Source organism: Mesoplodon densirostris, chromosome 1, assembly GCF_025265405.1.
Source record: "Mesoplodon densirostris isolate mMesDen1 chromosome 1, mMesDen1 primary haplotype, whole genome shotgun sequence".
Taxonomy (NCBI): Eukaryota; Metazoa; Chordata; class Mammalia; order Artiodactyla; family Ziphiidae; genus Mesoplodon; species Mesoplodon densirostris.
Window position 1 is genome coordinate 70,320,500 of NC_082661.1, and position 17,668 is coordinate 70,338,167.

General features: G+C 46.7%; 2 pseudogenes; one reads left to right on the top strand and one right to left on the bottom strand.

Moving 5' to 3' along the window:
- Positions 1-3,669: 3,669 nt before the first annotated feature.
- Positions 3,670-8,584, top strand: LOC132493555 (THO complex subunit 2-like; annotated as a pseudogene).
- Positions 8,531-9,483, bottom strand: LOC132488188 (tyrosine-protein kinase Fer-like; annotated as a pseudogene).
- Between the last annotated feature and the right edge of the window lie 8,185 nt (positions 9,484-17,668).

The window sequence follows — 17,668 nt, forward strand, 5'->3', positions numbered from 1 at the left end:
CTGGCCTCAACTCCCCTTTTCCTGGCTTCTCTCCGGAATCTTTCAGTCTGTTTGGAGCAGGCATGCAGTTAGCCACCATGCTGCAATGACCCAACCACAAGGAGGGAGAAGAGGTGGACGTGATGGGGATGCTGCTATGTTGCTTGGCCTGGCTGGCCACTCTCTGTTCACCAAAGGGGAAACTGAGGCCCAGAGAGCCTGCTCAGGGCCACCCAGTGAGTTGGCTGCAGAGCTCCAGGTGGAGCCCAGGACTGCAACTCCCAGTCTGACACTTGTCAGTTCCCCCAGGTTCTGTAGGGCCCAGAAACCAAAGGCCTGTGTGTGCACACTGATGCCACATGCAGTGGGGCTTCAAGAACCAGTGAAGTTTGGGAGAAGAGGCCTCAGCCGGAAAACGTCCCCACCCACGCCAAGGCCAGCAGGTTATGCCAATACAGATGTGGCTCCCGCCCCACCTGCAGGCAGCCAGAGAGCATGGCATTAGCTAGTTCTGCAAAGCAGCGGGGCAGCTGCTTTGGAAATAACCTCCGGATGGTGGGGGAGAGAGGATGAGGGCTGCCGGTGATTTACTGACTGTAGTTGATAAGAGGCCAGGGCTTTGGGGTGAGATGACTTGGGCTCTGATCCCAGCTCTGCTTTTTTCTAGCTATGTAATCTTGGGCATTTTGCCCATGAGACTCAGTTCCTTCTTTAATATGGGCGTGAAACTGTGTGGTTGTGAGGATTCAGTGAGATAATGCATGCCCAGCACGTGCTAAGAACCCATTAGATGGTAACTGGTAAAACCTTCCACTCCAGATTTTGGATGATTTGCCTTGTATTGGAGCCAGTGGAGGACAGTTTTTAAGAGCACAAGTTAAGGGTCAGACAGGTGACGTTTAAATTTACTTAGTGCTGCTTGACCTGAACTTCCTGCCACTAACCCCGATCTCCCAGTCTCTTCTCCTCTCAGAAGTCAGAAGTGACCCTGTTAAAAGGTATCTCAGGCCATGTCAGTCATGCTCAAAGCCTTACAAGGGCTTCCCAGTGCACTCCATCTGAATACACCCAAACCCCTTCCTGCTCAGCGCAGCATCTCCTCCACCCCTCCCAGCTACCTTGCCAACCTCAGTTCCTATCATCACTCTCTCACTCATTCCACTTAAGCCTTCTGGCTGTTTGGTCTTGGGAGGCGGGCCCCAGGGCCCTTGCACTTGCTGTTCTGGCTGCTTGGAATGCTGTTCGTCCAGATGGCTCTCTCATTTCCTCTCCTCTTTATGCTTAAATGTCACCTCCTTGCCCACCCTTGGCACTCTAGACACTGATCCTGTTTTCCTTCTAGTACCTTCAGGTACTTTCATTACCTGATATGAAGTTAAATATTTATTTGCTTATTTCTTTGTCAGAATCCCCATCTAGAATTTGTGAGTGCTATGAGAGCACAGCCTTTGTTTTATTCCCACTGTAACTCCAGAGCCTAAAACAGTGCAAGGCACACAGTAGGCCCTTAACAAATATTTGCTGAATGAATAAATGAATGCTTGCATGAGGGGCCCTTGCTTTCTTAATCAATCCATGGGAACAACGGTTTCCACCCTGAAGAACTGCTGTGAAGATTAAATGAGATGATGCACATTAGAAGGCAGAAATGCTCATAAAAAAGTAGCCCTGATCTTCTTCTGTGTGTGAGGGTCAAACCATGCTCATTCCTCACAGATTCCCAATACCCTGCACAAGACGGGAATGCAGTCTCATAAAAAGACGGGTGGCCAACCATCCCAGTTTGCCTGGAACTGAGGCGCTTCTGGAACTCGGGACTTCTAGTTTTAAAACTAGGAGAGGGGGCTTCCCTGGTGGCGCAGTGGTTGAGAGTCTGCCTGCTGATGCAGGGGGACACGGGTTCGTGCCCCGGTCCGGGAAGATCCCACATGCCGTGGAGCGGCTGGGCCCGTGAGCCATGGCTGCTGAGCCTGCGCGCCCGGAGCCTATGCTCCGCAACGGGAGAGGCCACAACACTGAGACGCCCGCGTACCGCCAAAAAAAAAAACCGAAAACTAGGAGAGTCCTGGATACACTAGGATGAGGTCCCCCTAATAAAATGGTACATCTACTAGTCCCTCCCAACCTGGGGCCAAGTCCTCACTTACTCGGTTTCCAGGGCAGCCAGCCGGGCGTGGAGCTGCGCTTGAGCGCTGCTGAAATCGGCCACCATGGCCTGCATCTCCTGCCGGTGTTCCTGGCGTAGCATCTCCATCTCCCGGGCCCACTGGGCTTGCTGATCCTCCTCCAGCAGCCTGTGGGGCGGGGTGGAAGCACAGCTGGGCTTGTCCAGGCTCTAGGGGCTGAACCTCTAGGGCACTGGAGATTCTCCCCACTCTGCTGGGTGGCCTGCAATATCTAAGGTCAGGACACAGTGGGAAGGAGATCCGGGGTCTCTGAGTTGTGGGGTCCAGCTTGTGGAACCTCTTCTCAGTACCTTCCACCCCCAGCATTCCATGAAGGAGAAACCTGAGCACAAAGGGCAGCCTTCTGGGGCAAGGGGTGGAGGACAGCTCAGGAGAGGAGTCCCAGAAAACACTCCTTTCACTTGGGGGAGGTGGGTAGGCCTGGAGGCTGAGATTCTGTATCAGAATTACCGAACGCTGTGGACTCTGAGAGCTGGGAGACCAGCGGTCCAGGGTGAGAAGGCAGGATGGGAGAGGGATTAGGAGAACACTGGTTAGAGCCAGGCTGCCTGCGTCCCTCCGCGGCCTACCACTTCCTAGCTGCATGACTTTGGGCGAGCTGCGCTCTGCTCGGTTTCTCCATCTGACAACAGTGGCTACCTTATGGGGTTAGTGAGAGGATGAACCACGTTAATCCGTGTCCAGAAGAGCCCGTGGCACAAAGCGAATGTTTGACCATCAGCTATCACTTTTCCTAACCTTGGGGTGGGGCACTGAGGGATCCTCAGACCAGCCTCAGGGGGCCTGACACCTTCTGAAAGTACATGCATATTTTTGTGTGATGATATCCTTCTCCAGGAGAGGGACATCGTTTTCCTCACCTGGAGGGGACTGTAATCGGAAATGGTCAGGAGCCCCTGCTCTGGTCCAGTCTCCTTATTCCAGTGTCACATGGTGAGTCTCTAACTGAATTTAAGGTGCTCCACCTTGGCCAGGTGGATTCATGGCTGTTTCTCAGATGAGCCTCAGGCCTACTTTCACTGGAACTTTATGCCGGGGACTGGAACATTCAAACTCTGGGATGAAATGGACAAATGCCTTCAAAGATACAAACTACCAAAGCTCACTCAGGAAGAAACAGATAACTTGAAAAGTCCTATATCTATTAATGAAATTAAAGTAGTAGTTATAAACTTTCCAGCCAGGGAAAAAGAAGGCCATGAATTCAGGACTTGATAAAGGGCTATCCAGCCTGGACAAGGCAATCAGAGTTGCCACCACAATTTACCGAGTGCCAGGGTCAGTGCTAAGCATCTTCCTATACATCTCACTGCATTCTACAACAGCCCTGAGAGGGGGTGGTGTTTTCTACCTTTTACAGGTAAGGGCAGGGTCTTGGAGAGATGAGCAGACTCGCCCAACGTCACGCAGCTAATTATGAGCACGCAGACGCGGCTCCCGGCATTCCCGTGGGCGGTGCTCCCCTTTGACCGCTCGCTAGCGTTTTGCTACTAGTGAGGGGAAGATGGCAGACGCAGCTGTCATGGTTCCCGTAGAGTGGATAAAGAACTGGGAGAAATCAGGGAGAGGTGAATTTTTGCATTTATGCCGGATCCTCAGTGAAAATAAAAGCCATGATAGTTCAACTTATAGAGATTTCCAGCAAGCTCTTTATGAGTTATCATCCCATGTCATTAAAGGAAATCTAAAGCATGAACAGGCATCTAATGTTCTTAATGACATTAGTGAATTTTGTGAGGATATGCCCTCCATTCTTGCTGACGTATTCTGCATATTAGATACTGAGACAAATTGTTTAGAAGAAAAAAGCAAGAGAGACTGTTTTACACAATTCGTAGTAGCATGTTTGTATTTCGTTTCAGACACACCTCTAAAGGAACGCTTGGATCCAGAAACATTGGAATCGTTGGGGCTTATCAAACAATCACAGCAATTCAATCAAAAGTCAGTTAAAATCAAGACACAACTCTTTTATAAGCAGCAAAAATTTAATTTGTTAAGAGAAGAAAATGAAGGTTATGCCAGGCTGATTGCTGAATTGGGGCAAGATTTATCTGGAAATATTACTAGTGATTTGATCTTAGAAAACATCAAATCTTTAATAGGATGCTTTAATCTGGATCCCAATAGAGTTCTGGATGTCATTTTAGAAGTGTTTGAATGCAGGCCAGAACACAATGACTTCTTTATATCTTTATTAGAATCTTACATGAGTATGTGTGAACCACAAACACTGTGTCATATTCTTGGGTTCAAATTCAAGTTTTACCAGGAACCAAATGGAGAGACTCCTTCATCTTTGTACAGAGTTGCAGCAGTACTTCTACAATTTAATCTTATGGATTTAGATGATCTTTATGTACATCTTCTTCCAGCTGATAATTGCATTATGGATGAACACAAACGAGAAATTGTAGAAGCTAAGCAGATTGTTAGAAAACTTACAATGGTTGTACTGTCTCCTGAGAAAATTGACAAACGAGAGAAAGAAAAGGAGAAAGAAGAGGAGAAAGTGGAGAAGCCACCTGACAACCAGAAACTTGGTTTGTTGGAAGCCTTGTTAAAGATTGGTGATTGGCAGCATGCACAGAACATTATGGATCAGATGCCTCCATACTATGCAGCTTCACATAAACTAATAGCCCTTGCTATTTGCAAGCTTATTCATATAACTATTGAGCCTCTCTACCGAAGAGTTGGCGTTCCTAAAGGTGCTAAAGGCTCACCTGTTAATGCTTTGCAAAATAAGAGAGCACCAAAACAAGCAGAGAGCTTTGAAGATTTGAGGAGAGACATCTTCAATATGTTCTGTTACCTTGGTCCCCACCTTTCTCACGATCCCATTTTATTCGCAAAAGTGGTGCGGATAGGCAAGTCATTTATGAAGGAGTTTCAGTCGGATGGAAGCAAACAAGAAGATAAAGAGAAGATGGAAGTTATCCTTAGCTGCTTGCTTAGCATTACTGACCAGGTATTACTTCCATCTCTTTCTTTGATGGACTGCAATGCTTGTATGTCTGAGGAACTGTGGGGAATGTTTAAAGCATTTCCATACCAGCATAGATATCGTCTGTACGGCCAGTGGAAGAATGAAACTTATACCAGTCATCCACTTTTAGTAAAAGTTAAAGCTCAAACAATAGACAGAGCCAAATATATCATGAAGCGTCTAACCAAGGAAAATGTGAAGCCCTCTGGAAGACAAATTGGGAAGTTGAGCCACAGCAATCCAACCATTTTGTTTGATTATATCTTGTCACAAATACAGAAGTATGATAACTTAATAACACCTGTAGTAGATTCATTGAAATACCTCACTCCTCACTTCATTGAATTATGACGTCTTGGCCTATTGTATCATTGAAGCTTTAGCTAATCCAGAAAAGGAGAGAATGAAACATGACGACACAACCATCTCAAACTGGCTTCAGAGTCTGGCTAGTTTCTGTGGTGCAGTTTTTCGTAAATATCCAATTGATCTTGCTGGTCTTCTTCAATATGTGGCTAATCAGCTAAAGGCAGGCAAAAGTTGTGACCTGCTTATATTGAAAGAAGTGGTACAGAAAATGGCAGGCATAGAAATTACAGAAGAAATGACAATGGAGCAACTAGAGGCCATGACTGGTGGAGAGCAACTAAAAGCTGAGGGTGGTTACTTTGGCCAGATAAGAAACACTAAAAAATCCTCCCAGAGATTAAAGGATGCACTATTAGACCATGATCTTGCTCTTCCTCTCTATTTGCTTATGGCTCAGCAGAGGAATGGGGTAATCTTTCAGGAAGGTGGAGAGAAACATTTGAAACTTGTGGGAAAGCTCTATGATCAGTGTCATGATACCCTGGTACAGTTTGGTGGGTTTTTAGCATCTAATCTAAGCACAGAGGATTATATAAAGCGAGTGCCTTCAATTGATGTGCTCTGTAATGAATTTCACACACCCCATGATGCAGCATTTTTCCTGTCTAGGCCAATGTATGCACACCATATTTCGTCAAAGTATGATGAACTTCAAAAATCAGAGAAGGGAAATACACAGCAACATAAAGTTCACAAGTATATTACATCATGTGAAATGGTGATGGCTCCTGTCCATGAAGCAGTGGTTTCCTTACATGTTTCCAAAGTCTGGGATGACATCAGCCCTCAATTCTATGCCACATTCTGGTCATTGACAATGTATGACCTTGCAGTTCCACGTACCAGCTATGAACGGGAAGTCAATAAACTTAAAGTCCAGATGAAAGCAATTGATGGCAATCAGGAAATGCCTCCAAATCAAAAGAAAAAAGAGAAGGAGCGATGTACTGCCCTTCAGGACAAGCTTCTTGAAGAAGAAAAGAAGCAGGTGGAACACGTACAGCGAGTGCTACAGAGACTGAAACTGGAAAAGGAGAACTGGCTTTTAGCAAACTCTACCAAAAATGAGACCATCACAAAATTTCTACAGCTGTGTATATTTCCTCGATGTATTTTTTCAGCAATTGATGCTGTTTACTGTGCTCATTTTGTTGAATTCGTACATCAACAGAAAACTCCGAATTTTTCCACACTTCTTTGCTATGATCGAGTTTTCTCTCATATAATTTACACAGTCGCAAGCTGTACTGAAAATGAAGCTAGTCGATATGGAAGATTCCTTTGCTGCATGTTAGAGACTGTGACCAGGTGGCACAGAGGTAGAGCCACATATGAAAAGGAATGTGGAAAGTATCCAGGATTTCTTACTATATTACGGGCAACTGGTTTTGATGGTGGAAATAAAGCTGATCAACTAGACTATGAAAATTTTCGACACGTTGTACATAAATGGCATTACAAACTAACCAAGGCCTCGGTACATTGCCTTGGAACAGGCGAATATACTCACATCAGGAATATCTTGATTGTGCTAACAAAAATACTTCCTTGGTACCCAAAAGTTTTGAATCTGGGTCAGGCTTTGGAAAGAAGAGTGCATAAAATCTGCCAAGAGGAGAAAGAGAAGAGGCCAGATCTATATGCATTGGCTATGGGCTACTCTGGGCAGTTGAAAAGTAGAAAGTCATACATGATACCTGAAAATAAGTTTCATCACAAAGACCCCCCTCCGAGAAATGCAATTGCCAGTATACAAAATGGGCCTTGTAGAGGGCTTTCTTCATCGTCAACAGGAAGTGCATCTAAATCGGATGAAAGCAGTAACAATGAGACTGATAAATCAAGGGAGAGATCTCAGTGTGGTGTGAAAGCAGTTAATAAAGCTTCTAATGCCACACCAAAAAGGAATTCAAGCAATGGAAATAGTGGCTCTAACAGCAAAGCTGTTAAAGAAAATGACAAAGCAAAAGGGAAAGAGAAAGAAAAAGAGAAAAAAGAAAAGACTCCAGCTACTACTCCAGAGGCCCGAGTACTTGGTAAAGATGGTAAAGAAAAACCGAAGGAAGAAGGCCAAGTAAAGATGGAAAAGCAAGAGAGACGAAGGAAAGAACACCCAAATCTGACAAAGAGAAAGAAAAATTCAAGGAGCAAGGAAAAGCTAAAGATGAGAAATTCAAGACCACTGTCCCCAATGCAGAATCAAAGTCGACTCAAGAAAAGGAAAGAGAGAAGGAGCCATCCAGAGAAAGAGATATAGCAAAGGAAATGAAATTAAAGGAAAATGTTAAAGGAGGAGAGAAAACACCAGTTTCTGGGTCCTTGAAGTCACCTGTTCCCCGATCAGATATTGCAGAGGTTGAAAGGGAACTAAAGCGTCACAAAATTGATACCTACCCTTCTCCATCACATTGCTCAACAGTACTTCCCAAAGTTCCTCTGGCTTCTGAGAACTATGCCAGCTCACCTGTCATCTCCATTCATTTTCTACAGGACAGTCTCATCGAACTCAAGGAATCTTCAGCAAAGCTCTACATTAATCATACTCCTCCACCACTGTCCAAGAGTAAGGAGAGAGAAATGGACAAGAAAGATTTGGACAAGTCAAGGGAAAGATCCAGAGAAAGAGAAAAAAAAGATGAAAAGGACAGGAAAGAGCGGAAAAGGGATCACTCAGACAATGACCGGGAAGTGCCACTGGACTTATTTACCAAGAGGCGGAAAGAGGAACATGGAACAATGGGGGTTTCAAAACACAAAAGTGAGAGTCCGTGTGAGTCTCCTTATCCAAATGAGAAAGACAAGGAAAAAAATAAGTCAAAATCGTCAGGCAAAGAAAAAAGCGGTGACTCATTTAAATCTGAAAAAATGGATAAAATCTCCTCTGGTGGCAAAAAGGAGTCCAGGCATGATAAAGGAAAGATAGAAAAGAAAGAGAAATGGGACAGTTCAGAAGGAAAGGAAGAGAAGAAACAGTCCTCGGACAAGCACAGATAATGAAGACTTTCAATCAAGGGTATGGACAGACCCCTAAGCTGAAGGTCTCCTAGAGGAGGATGCCAAAGCTCCATGTGTCCTCTCAGAATGATATCTCCTATAATTAAGAGCTTCTGGTGCTGTCCATTTAATGGGAATCTGCTTTAAATCAGATGAATACACACCACCATCCTCTTTTTTAAAAAATAAATTTATACATTTATTTATTTTTGACTGCATTGGGTCTTCGTTTGCTGCACACGGGCTTTCTCTAATTGCGCGGGCAGGGGCTACTTTCCGTTGTGGTGTGTGGGCTTCTCATTGCGGTGGCTTCTCTTGTTGCAGAGCTCAGGCTCTAGGCCCGCGGGCTTCAGTAGTTGTGGCACGTGGGCTCAGTAGTTGTGGCTCACGGGCTCTAGAGCGCAGGCTCAGTAGTTGTGGTGCACGGGCCTAGTTGCTCCGCGGCATGTGGGATCTTCCCAGACCAGGGCTCAAACCTGTGTCCCCTGCATTGGCAGGCGCATTCTTAACCACTGTGCCACCAGGGAAGTCCCACGCCACCATCCTCTTGACGAGACATTCCAAAGTCACTGATTTTCAGAACATTATTTTCACCTCCAGGCAGTTTCTTGCAGCAAGGTTCCTGTGTATACAATGTTTACCCGAGCTTTGCCATCCAGAAGCAGCATCTAATGAAAATTTCACTAACTGTTTTAGTTCATCCTTCTTTCTCAGAAAGGAGAGGAAATCGCCTCCTGGAACCAGTTCCTTAATCATGTAGATAGGCTGTATTTGTGTGCGAACTTTGATAAATTTGACAATACTGGGATGATTATATTGCTTGAGGATTTTGGCTTCTTGTAAAAATTTTAATTTCAGTTTCTGGGAAGGATCATCTTCACGTGTTTTAACAGCAATAGCAGTTTTATCCTTTAATGTGCCCTTAAATGTGTCATCAGAATTTCCCTTGCCCAGTAATTGTGACATTTTCATGATATGCATTTTTTCTTCTAATTATGATCATGCTGATACCGTGATTCTCTTTATTGGAACGCTGACTGTTTTTGTCGTTAAAAAAATTGAGATGAAATTCTCATAAAATATGCCATTTAAAACTGGTTCTTAGTATATCCCTGTGTTGTGACCATCACCAGTAATTCCAGAACATCTCCATCACCCTCGGAAGAGACCCTGCATCTGTTAGTAGTCACCCCCAACTCTCTCCTTCCTGCAGCCTCTGGCAACAACTAATATATTTTCTGTCTCTATGGATTTGCCTCTTTTGGACATTTCATAAAAATGGAATCATGAAATATGTGGCCTTTGGTTATATGTGGCTTCTTTCACTTAGCATCATGTTTTCAAGGTTCATCCATGTTGTAGCATGTATCAGAACTTGATTTCTTTTTATAACTGAATACTGTTCCATTGTATGGATGTGTACCACACTTTGTTTATCCATCCATCAGTGATGAATAGGAACAATGATTTTTAAGTATTAAAACTGTAAGTTCAACATTAATGTATCTATAATTATAATTGGTAATGTCAAGATTATACATGGTGTGAGGAGAATACTGTACAGAAACGATATGTAAATTATTTGTCAGCATATCATGCAAGTGTGATTATTTTCTAAGGCCCTTCTTGCTCTGGTTTTATGAATTATGTGAAGTAGTATTTTCATCAATAAAGTGTACTGCGTTAAGTCTTAGATTAAAATTTGAAAAAAAAAAAAGAGCACACAGAACTGTCTTAACAATTCCACTGCACTGACTCCCTAAGGCTAGTTTTGAGGATACTTTTGGCATCTTTAAGTTTGATTCCATAAATTCCCTGATCTGTAGGGAAATAGGGTACCCCTCCCCCCATTTCAGGGCTAATCCTAGGCAGTTTGGAGATCTAGAATTCCTAGACCACTGATCCTTTCCATGGGTCAAAGGAGTAACATCAGTGAAGTGCTGGCGTACTAGGGAGTCCTTTCTTTGGGAAGATGCTGAGGGTGCAACCCCATCTTAGATCCCAGAGGCTCACCAAGGGGCAGAGGAGAGAAGCCCCGACCCGCAGACCTACCTGCGCTGGTCGCGGAGCTGCAGCGCCTCCTGCCGGTGCTGTTCCACCTCGGCCTGCAGCCGCCGCACTGTTTCCTTGAGCTGCGAGTTCTCCTCCCAGAGGCCGCATCCCTCGCTCAGCTCCTGCTCGGCGGCGCCCTTGCCCGTCGGGGAGCCCGCCTGGCCCGGACCGGCCCCCTCCTAGGGAGAAAGCAGCCAGAAGAGCCGTTTGCAGGAGGCTCAATGGCAGACAAGGGAGAAAGATGTGCCGCGGCAAAGACCCAGCCTGGAACCCAAATCGGGCTCCTGATTCAGGAGCTCACGTCTAGTCTCTTAAAGTTTCCTGCTTTGAGAGTTGGCCAAACGTGGCCCTCAAAAAGTCTAATAATGCTGGTGAGCCAAGAATGTGGCTTAAATGAAAACAAGCCCAACCCTGCACATGTGTGGAGTGGGGGGGTGGGGGGAAGGTGGGTAGGATGTCTCTGAGTCTCTTCTTGTTAGGACACTAATTCACTAATTACCCCCCAAAGATCTCATCCCCAAATTCCATCCTATTGGTGGTTAGGGCTTCAACATGTGAATTTGGGGCGAAACCACACAGGGCAGGGGAAGGGGAGAGTGAATATTTGCTGAACGATAACAATGTCACATCACCTCACAGGATTCTGATACAGCGGGTCTGGGTACATCCCAGCCCTGTGTCTTTTGAAAAAGCCTCCCAGGTGACTCTAAGGACACCACAGTTGTAATCCACTGCCCCGCACTTGCCCTTGCCCGTCTCTTTACCTAGGGTGCCTTCCACACCCAACCATTCCTGCCTTGGTGATGCCTTCTCGACCCCTCAGGGGAGAGGCGACAAGCTTTCTCTTCTCTGAGAGCTAGATCCTCTCCGTGGAGAGGTTATAATGAAGTGCACGGATTTGTTGAAATCCTGGTTTCCTCCACCAGACCAGCAGCTGTTCCGGGAAGGAGCCATCTCCTCTTCATCTTCCCAATCCTATAGCACCTAGCACAGTGGCTGGGATTCAGCAGGTGCCAAATGAATGCTTGCTGCGAAATGATGCTTGAATGTCAATGGTTCAGACAGAAATACAAAGACTGATATCCACCATTAAATGGGGTCAGGGTTCATCCCCGATTAGTGAATGTAGCAGTTTTCAAGTCCATGCAAACGGGCCTGAAGGTTTGTGCATCTGTTCCTTCCAAAGACTGAACAGCATTGCACAGGGAGCATGTGCGGCCCAGGCCCTGTACCTCTTGCTTCCAGTCCTGGGGTTTGCGTAGTGTGGGATGCCCATGGGCACCACCCGGCACTCACACCTGCATGACCTGAAGAGCCTGCGGGGTTAAAGTCCTGTGGGACCACCCTTGACTAGTGGGAGGGAGAAGCTGCTGGATAAGTGCATCCCCCTCTGTACTTGGCTGCGACCGATTTGAGAATTCTTTCATGGGGCTCCTCAGAAGATCCCAGTGGATGCAACACCACTTACCTGCAGTGGTGGCCACGCTGGGAATGCATCCTGACGTTGCACCCCCCTTTCACTCCTGCTGCCTGGGGCTGTTCCTTCTTGTGGATATACTTCTTCTCTGTGGGGGACATCACCCAGGGCCTTGCTGTTCCTCCCGGAGGGTTCAGGGCTTCCCTCCAGTGAGGTGTAGGTGAGGATTGGGTGTGGATGACCAGGTACTGTCTCATCTACCCAGCCCGGGTCTCTCTCCGTAGCCCTCAGGCAAGCCTGTCATTCATTGCAGAGGGCACAATACTGGGCCCTCCAGCCACCAGCTGTCACCATCCCACACTTCCCCTGTCTCCTTCCACAGGTCCAGGTGGCCCCCACCAGCCTAGAACATTTAATGGATCATATTCTGTTTTCCCTCTGCTAGACTTTACCAACTGAGCTGAACTCATCGTGATACATCATTTGTTAATAATTCTCATTAAACACAGAAATTGTCTTCAGGTTCTCAGTACCAGCAAAATCTGGAATGAACCATCCCCACGTTCCCGCGATCTTCAGCAGGGCTGGGACACCAACCAATCGTGGTCGTCTGCACACCCTGGTGGAGACTCTACTGTGTGCAGAGCTGTGTGCCGAGCACTGGGGGTGGGGCTGGGGGATGAGATGAAGCAGACATGGCTTGTTCTCAAAGGATGCCTAGTCCAGGCGAGGAAACAAGGGAATCCATGAAGTGATGGTTCTCCAACAGGACAGGCAGTAGAGGTGGGTGCCAGCTGAGCTATAGCAACAGGAAGTGCTCCAGGAGCTCAGAGGGTAGAGAGGTCACGGGTGTGGAGGGGAGGCCCGTAGCACGGAGGGATTGACTGGGCACTGAAGAGGGAGGAAGGGGTCCCAGGCAGGGGCCAGGGCATATGCAAAGGCAGTGAGGCAGGATGCAGAGCCTGCATTTAGAGCAGAGAGGGATATGCAGCCAGTGGGTAAAGGCTTTTCAATGCCAGGCTGACCACTGGGAGCTTATTCTCACAGCAGTAGGGAGCCACTGAAGGCTTTGCACAGATGCACTTTAGATGAATAACTGAAGCCGTATGTGGTGGGCTGGGGAGAGATGCCTGGGTTGTTAGGAGGTCCCTGTGCTACCCAGCAAGGTAGGAATTATGGAGGGCAAGGAGGGGGATGATGGGCCGAGTCCGACCAGAAAGTTCAAGGAGAGTCAGCACTGACCTCTGGTGACAAGCTCACCTGTCCTCACAGGAACAGGGAGGTCTAGACAGGGAGTCTGTCTGGGGAGGTGTTCTGAGAAACTCTCTGCAGGTCTACAGGATGGACCCTGTCTGGCACCAACACCCTGAGATCCCACTGCATCTGCCTTTAAAATAACATGCTGCACTTAAACCTTGTTTTTGCTTTCCAAAGATGGGAGCCTGCAGGCTCATCAAGTGTCTCCCAGGCCTGTGGAAAGAGAGGTTCTTCCCCGCTTCAGACAGGGGGTGACCGAGCACCCAGAGCCTCTCCCTGACACTGTTCCAAGAAGGGTGTGGCATGGGCAGTGCAGGGGTGCTGACCTCTGCAGTGCTGGCAGAGTCCTCGCTGTCCCCTGGACACTGGCTGATGGCCTGTCACCTGCCCACACTGCCTGGGGCCCTCAGCTCAGCCTGCAGCGCTTCCAAGTCCTTCTGGTGCTCAGAGCAGGCAGCCCGCTGCTCCGCCAGCTCCTGCCTCAGGGCCTCTGCCAAAGGAAGAGCAGTGGAAGATCAGGAGCACGGTGAGACCAAAGTGTCTTCTGCAGGGACCACAGTCTCTGGGGTGGGCTGGAGTGGGGAGCTGCTGCAGGCGCTGGTTCGAGTTCCCCAAACTTACTGACGTATTTCAAGGGAACAGTAACAACAATACCATGTATACAGCACTAAATGTGCGAAACCCTTGAAAACCAGTTAAGCCCTACTACCATCCTATCCATTATTATCCCTCCCATTTTACGAGAGAACAGAGCCTCAGAGAAGCTGAGGAAGTAGCCCAGAGCCACTCTGCTAATAAGCGGTAGAGTCAGGATTCAACACTTCCCATGGCTCTTCTTCCCTTGGGGCCACCTGCTTCGCCATTGCTGGTTAGTTAGGACGGGTGGTGGGTTAGGGTGGGACAGCCTGGGTCCAGAGCTGAACCCCGAGGCAACACCTGGCCTCAGCACCAAGTCAGAAAACTAAGAAGAACAGGGAATTAGCAAATGACCCAGTGGCCTCTTCTGGGGGTGTGGGTCTCAAATCGGAAATGTTGACATTTGTGCCAATACTTAAGGAGACAAAACATTCACAGGTCCTACTTCTCATGGATGTAAGGTCCCAGCTGGATTGTGAAGGCAGGAGATGGTCACAGTGACTGGTAATACAGGCTATTCCATCAGTCTGGGTCCCAGAGTGAAGATTTTTTGCAGCAGAACAGCAGTCAACCTTTGATGGATATGTAGCAGAAGTGGTAAATAGGTCTTTGCTTTGTAAGCCACTCAGTTTGGGGGGATGTTTGTTACTGCAGCCCAATCTAGCCTAGTGTGATTCAGTGTGATCGTCTCTTATCAATCAATCCTGGCCTCAGCACCACATGATTACCAAAAACAGAGACTTAGAAGCTCAAGAAAAAGATTTGTCAGAAGGACCCAGCAGAGTCCTGCTGATCTAACTGGGGAAATTCAGATGGCCTCATGGGAACTGGGGAGTCAGCAGACAGCTACAGCTGCCCCCGTCATCTCTGAAGCTGCATGAGCTCTTCCGCTGCTCCATCTCCGCATGGCCATGCTGTACTCCTGCTCCTCTTCCCACGCTTGCTTTTCCAGCTGCTCCATCTACTTGCCCATGGCCCAAGGCTTGTTCTTTTCAGAGTTCCAGAACATATCACCCCCTGTCCAAGTCCTTCTCTGTATCTCTTGGTCCAAGTGTGAGAGAGTTTGGCCCAGTTCAGGTAAGTGACCGTTCTGATTCAGTCAGGTGGGGCTGTGTGGGCAGGAAGTGAACGCCTTGCCGTTTACAAAGGGCTTTATTGAACTATTTACAAAGGGAACCCGTAGCCAAGATTAGGCTCATTTTTAAGAATTGCATTGGTTTAAGTATCTGGTGTTGCTCTTGTAATTTAATTTACATTTTCCCTATTTCTGATGTTCTCGGTGTTCATTTACATTTTTCTATGTTATTAGGTTTCTTCTTTATGAGCCACCTCGAAACCTTTGTGGAATAGCTGGGCAATAAATAGAGAGCTCTTCCAATTATGTTCATTTGTTCATTGAGTATTTATTGAGCACCTACCATGTGCTAAACATTGTTCTGAGTGCTGGCAGCACAGCGGTGAGAAGGTCCTAGCCTTCATGGAGCCAACATTCTAAACAGGGGAGTCAGTTAAGGAGAGTAGCTGAGAAATAAAAATAATTCAAGTTGAGATGAAGGTAATAAAGGGAGTACCCTGGGTGACACACAGACAGGAGCTACCCTGGTGTGCTCAGTGAAAGCTTCCTGTGTCAGGACCTGCAGGTTGAAAAACATCAGCCATGCAAAGAAACGGTGGATGATGTTGCGTTCCAGGCAAAGAGGACAAATGGGCAAAGGCCCTAAGTTAGGAATTACCTGGAAGAACAGTAAGAAAGCCAAGGAAGCTGGAGCTCGGTGAGTGGAGTGAAAAATGTACAAGATGAGGCTGCAGAGACAAGCAGGACCAGATCGTGGAAATCCAAAGGGACCACAGGAAAGAGTTTGGATTTGCACACTGAGATGTCCTTGAATCATTCTGGAGAGAGGAGCGACCAATAGACAGTGCAGACAACAGACCATAGGGAGGAGGAGTGAGGTTGGCAGTTGAGACACCAGTTAGGTGCGAGATGCCGCAGACCGGGAAATGGATGATGGGGCTTGGATCAGGGTGGTAACGCCGGAGATGGAGAAAAGTGGATGGACTGGGGACATTTCTAGAGATCTTGTCTAAGGATTGGATTGGGGTGGTAAAGGAAAGTGGCAGGGCTTTGGAGTGAGATTTTAAGCCACTTTAAATCTCTAAGCCCATCATGGGGAGTCAATAAAATCAGGTATTTAGAGCTCCTATTGCCTGGCATGCAATACACACTGAGTGAAAACTGTCCTCTCCTCTCCTTTATCCCTCTTGTGGGAACGGTAAGCACTCGATGCCTTCGGTTGAGCTTTTTCTCCCACCTGCTTCTCTTAGCTGGTTGCTCTTCTGCTCAACACTCTATGTCCTGCTGCCTTTACACACAAATACACACACACTTTCTCTCTCAGATAAAAACATCAGCCGTGTTTAAAGGACATCTCTGTAAGAGTCTCCAGAGAGGTATTTCCAAAAGGTTGCTTGTTTGCAGGAGGATTTTTCTAAAAGGGTAGTGTATCCGTTTTCTTTCTGCTATAAGCAAGAAGAAACCCAACTCTAACCATCTTATACAAGAAAATGTATCATCCCACTTCACAGCAAGTCCATGGGAGGGAAAATCACTGGCACAGAATGTTATTAGGTTTCTTCCTTATGAGCCACCTCGAAACGTTTGTGAAATAGCTGGGCAAAAAATAGAGAGCTCTTCCCATTATGTTCATTTGTTCATTAAATATTTGTTCACAGATCGACAACATCATCAGGAGCCCATGTTCTGTCCATCCTTCTGCACTGCTATCCTTGACGTGTGGGCATTGTCTTCAGGATGTTGACCCTCTTGGTCATTAAATGGCGGCCTCAGTTGTGCACATCCTATCCAGACAGAGGCACGTTCAGGGGAAGGAGAAGGAACTCTACATTCCCATATCTCACTCTCAAGAGTGGCAAGGGAGGCGGGTCATGGGAGAGCATGGCAGTTATCCTGGGACCTGTGGGCAGGACTTACTGACTCGCGTCTAACAGATACAATATGGAAAGAGGAGGAAAGTATGTTATAGTGGAGAAAACTGACAGACATCACCTAACCCAGGTGATCAATGATAACATCACCAGAAAAAAGTCACATTGATATCGTGTACCCCGAATTAGATGTGATGAGCAGGTCACTTCATCTCTGCGGTGTGCTTCCCCAAAATCCATAACCCCAGTGGATTCATGAGAAAACCTCAGACAAACCTCAACTGAAAATTCCTGACCACCACACACCAAAGTATCTGAACCATGAAAGACAAGGAACTCTGAACAATGTCACAAATTACAAGAGACTAAGGAGACACGACAATTAAATGAATGAGGTAAACTGGATGGCCTCATGGAGCAGAGAGAGGGCATTAGTGGAGTAACTGGGGAGATCCAAATAAAGTCCAGAATTTAGTTAATGGTAACGTACCAATGTTCATTTCTTAACTTTGACAATGTACTGTTGGTATGTGAGGTGTCGACGCTGTGAGAGGTAAATCACGCTGTCTTTGAAGCTCTTCTGTAAATCTAAAATTATTATAAAATAAAAAGGTTTTTTGATGCTCTTTTTATTTTTTAAATTCTATAGTATTTTACAATTTTCAAAAGTTTCACACACATGATTTCATGTAATCCCATAATAGCCATTTTTTGAAATCCCCTATCCCTATACTGACCATCAGCTATCACTTTTCTTAACCTTGGGGTGGGGAACTAAGGGATCTTCAGACCAGCCTCAGGGGGCCTGACACCTTCTGAAAGTACATGCATATTTTTGTGTGA